Below are 4568 nucleotides of genomic sequence, written 5' to 3' on the forward strand. Positions count from 1 at the left end.
ATTTTAAGTGTAGTGTGTTTTCCCTATATTCCGATCACCAACATACATCCCCCCCTGATCTCCCCTTATCCTCCACTTCTTTGTTTCTGGTTTTTAAACAGCCCATTTCTCCATGGTGGGGGGGGCAGGCACCGTGGTTGGACCGCGCTGGCAACGTGGGGAGCAGCCTGGCGTGGCCACGGAGCCGGCGCCGGCCTCGCTGCGGAGGGGGCGTCGGGGTGTCTGCGCGGCGAGTGAGTGAGAACGGTCTGGGCTCACGTTACAGTTTCCACTGGAAAAACAGCCCCGTTCTGAATGTTGGCTGAGCTTTTAACATCGCAAATACACCCGCTTCCTGAGGGGCTCACCCAGTGAAGTGGCCGCTGCTGCCGCGGCGCCCGCCAGCTGGAGCGGCAGGCGGGCCGGGGAGGCGGGACCGAGGCTGCAGGACCGAGGCTGCGTGGCCGAGTCGGAGGCAGCTGTCCCGGAGGGTCCTCCCTCCCGGGTGGTCATCACCTGACCAGCTCCCTCCGTTCCCCGCGGGCCACAGAGGCTGGCTGCACCCCAACCCCAAGGCTAGGGAGCCCCTGCCTCCAGCTGCTGCTCTGAGTCCTGTGGGCATGTTGTCCAGTCGTCCCGCCTGGACGGGGCCTGGCCAGCAGGGAGCCAGCCCAGGTGGTGCGGGTCTCAGGGCGGCCGTGGCTGCATGAGGCATGAGGCAGTCGCCTGGAGCTGCTGTGTGTGTGTGTGTGTGTGGTGTGCATGCGTGCTGAGTGCACACGTGTGTCCGAGCACGCGTGTACACAGGGGGAGTCAGCGTGTTCCTCACCTGCCCACACTCAGGTCAGGTCTCTGGGGAGGACTGAGGTCCTGTTGGCTGGGGGTGGGCACGTTGGGCCCAGGCAGGCGTCCTCGGGGAGGGGCCCTGATCCCCGTGTCCCCCACGCCAGGCGCCCGGCCGGCCTGTTTTCTTTGGAAACAGCGAACATTCCTGGTGCCGCGCTGACATGCAGATGACAAAAGTGCCCACGGGGTCTGCGGGACCCCCGCCCGCCCGCCCGGCTGTGCTCCCAGGTCCACGGAAGGCTCCTTCCGATGCCAAAAACATCTGGAAATGCTTCCAAGGACCGGATCCGAGCTCTTCGCACTTGGAAGCTGGCTGCCGTGTAGGACGAGGAGGCGGCGGTTCCAGCTCGTGCCCTGGCCCCCGCCTCGCCCGCCAGGGGTGCCCCAGCCCTGGGCGACTCTGGGACCAGCTCCCGGGAGGTTTCTCACGGCAGGAGCTGGAGATGGTCCAGAAGGCTGGGCGCTGGCCCGATCCTCAGCCGGCCGAGCTGCCCTGTAGCCCTGGGTGTGTGTGGGGGGCTCCTCCTCTGACACGCGGTCTTGTCGAGTGTCCTTGTGAAGGGTGATCCTGTGGAGAATTCTAGAAGCCACGGTGGCCCAGCTATCCTCTCTCCTGAGGCGGGGACACCAGAGGGGCCCCACGGTGACCCCAGCCCCGCAGCGTGCGCCAGGAAAGCACCCCTGTGGCTCCCACAGGGGACCAGGCCGGGTGATGCTCCGTGTGCTTCGGGCACCAGGGAGACGGCCCAGTCTGCGCTGCCCGCCAGCATGGGCCGGGCTCCAGGCTGGGCCCCGCAGAGAAAGCAAACCCCAGCCCAGGACGCCGGCTCGCGCTCCGCCGGCTCCCAATTAGTCGCCGGGGGTCTTGGCTCAGGGAAGTCCTGAGGTGAATCATTCTTCCTCCAAATTTAGGCCCAGATTTAAAAGCGCAGAAACCAGAGGCAGCGAAAGTGCATGGAGTGAAGCAGACGAGTGTCCGAAAGGTCTGCACGGGACCCGCGGGGCTCCACCTGCCGGGGTCACCCGGCTCCGTGGACACGGGAGGGTCCTCGCCCCGGGCCTGCTCACGCCCACCCCTGCTGGAGGCCCGTTCACGCGTGGTGCACGTGGCTGGAGTGTGTCCAGAGGGGCAGGAGAGGCCGCCACGTCCCATGCCACGGCTGGACCCTGAGGGCAACAGGGAGTGGGGGGCTGGGCGTGGCTCTGAGCCTCAGTTTCCCTGACGCAGCCAGGAGGCTGCATTTGCCACCCCCACTGGGGGTGGACTCCTCCCGCATGCGGGCCCGTGATGACGCACGTCGGTCGCTCTCCTGAGTCCGCCCACCTCCTGCGGGGGCTCGATGGGGCGGCTGGGAAAGTGGGTGCTGAGGCCTCTGCCGGCCGGGGAGGAGACATTTCCTGAAGGTGGATTTACGGGCTTCCCGAAGGTCCTGACACCAGCCACAAGCTCCGCCCCCACCACGGTCTGCAGAGGCGTCTCTCCCGCGGGGAAGCCCCCTTCGAAGAGCCTGGGCTCCCGGGTGCCCCCACCAGGCACGTGAGACCCCACCCGCCCACACGCCTCCTCTGAGGACACAGCCAGGCCCCATGTCTCAGTGACGGGCGACGGCCACACGGAAATGCCAGAGGAAGCCGGAATGAGAACCACGGAGCCACTGCCCTTGAAACAGGCTGGTGTCCGTGGTTGTGGTTCAGAAAAATGCAGGCAAGCATGTGTGTGCATGTGTGCGTTTGCATGCGTGAGTGTGCAAGCATGTGTGTGCGTGTGCAGCCGGCTGTCCGCCGGGATGCAGGGCCTCAGCCCCCACCCCACTTGGCGTTTCTGTGGGTGAGGTTCCTTCCACGGGACGTGAAGACGAGGCTGACGGGTGAACCTGAGCAGACCTGGTGCCGGGGCTCAGGCAGCGGGCGCTCCCGCGTGCAGGTCACGTGCCCTCGCGGGTGAGTGTGGTCCCCAGGCATGGAGCGTCTGTCGTGGTGGCCTCTCCTGATTTGCATGGATGGTGGCAGGGACCTCAAGGGCAGACCTGGTGGGTCACTCGGGGCACCGGGCTGCTGGTGTCCGCGAGCTCCCTCGGGAGGACCGGGTCTGAGGGTTTGCGCCCCCTGCTCCACCGCCAGAGTGCGGCTGCGCGGCCCTGAGTGGGACAGAGAATCGGTGTGCAGCCTAGCACTGCCCACGAAGAATTTTAGGAATTTCCTCCCGGCCTGAAAGACACTCATTCACAGCCTCCCTCGAGTCACGGCGGAGGGTGAAAGGGCCTCTGTGATTGTGCCAGAGAGGGCTGTGCTCCTGGGGGGGACGGGGAGGACGGGGGGCTGTGGCCCAGGTGCTCCTGGGGGGCTCCGTGGCGGCTGCAGGACCCAGACCTGCCTGCCGAGTGTCTCGGATCAGACCCGTCCTCGGGCAGCCCCCAGCCCCACCCTGCATCAGCCCTGGAACCCCATCATCCTGGGACCCCTGGACTCCCTATCTGCTCCAGACCCCTGATATCCGCTCATCTCCAGGCTGAGCCCCACTCCCAGGGCCCTGTGCCCTCACCTGGCCGCCCCCGCCCCCCCCCCCGGTTTTCCAGTGTCTGGGGCAGGCTTTGGGGTGCTGAGTCTGTCACTGTAGGTGCTGGGAGGGGGTGCGGCGATGTGCTCACTGAGGAGGGGGCACTAAGTAGGACCTGCTCACTCCCACTTGGGCCACGGGAGCCACGGGAGAAGCTCACAACCACGCTGGCAGATACCGACTCACACGTGGGCCCGTTCTCATTAAACCCAAGTGGCCCGACCACAAGCGGGTCTGAAAGGTGAGACCTGGCCCGGAAGGTGCTGAGCAGCCAAAGAAGATGGGTGTGGCCAGGGCGGGGCCCTGGATGGGGGTCCTGGGCGCGGGTGTTCCTGAGTGGGATGGCTGGTGGGAAGGCAGCAGAAGAGGAGTCTCGGGGGAGAGGGGGCTTTGGGAAGAGGGAGCCTGGGTCCTGGGTGGGGGCCTGCCCCCAGGCTGGGCTGTCTCCGGGGCCTGAGGCGCCAGTGTGAGTGGACTGCCCCCCACTCGCTCAGCCCTGGGCTTGAAGGAAGAGGTGTCACCTTGTAATTAAAACAAGATGAGAAACCATGAAAACCAGGACAGGAGGTGCGCTGTCACCCACACAGCAGGTGCTGGCGCACGGACCGGGTGTAGGACACGATACACCAGTGGGCACATCTGGACAGAAGTTGTCATACAGACCAGGACAGACGGCGCGGGGTGGTCTGCGGCCAGTGTCTCCCCACCTCGCACCCTGTGTCGGAGGTTCGCCCCCTGAATGGACAGGCACAGTCCCGAGGCCCCTCCTGAGGCTCCGTCAGGTCACTCAGCGTGACATTTCCTGGGCCACTGACACCCGTGCTGTCCCTGGGGCTGCGTGTCCACTAAGCCCACTCCACAGGGACATCCAGGCACCCGGGGGCGCCCACACAGCTGTAACAGCGGCGAAGGGGACGGGTCCGTCTGGCGGCCGTCTCTACTCGTGGGGCTGAACCTCCACGTTAAGCATGGCACCGTTCAGCGTTGGTTTCCTCCCGCTGTCTGCAGGCTCAGCGTTGGGTTTCCTCCCGCTGTCTGCAGGCTCAGCGTTGGGTTTCCTCCCACTGTCTGCAGGCTCAGCGTTGGGTTTCTTCCCGCTGTCTGCAGCAGCTGAGCCCCCGCTGCAGCTGGGCCAGCACCCCTGGTGCCCTGGGCAGGGCGTAGCCTCACGGAGGTCCTGCAGGAC

The sequence above is a fragment of the Myotis lucifugus genome, unplaced genomic scaffold (assembly GCF_000147115.1).
Source record: "Myotis lucifugus unplaced genomic scaffold, Myoluc2.0 scaffold_1118, whole genome shotgun sequence".
Classification (NCBI taxonomy): Eukaryota; Metazoa; Chordata; class Mammalia; order Chiroptera; family Vespertilionidae; genus Myotis; species Myotis lucifugus.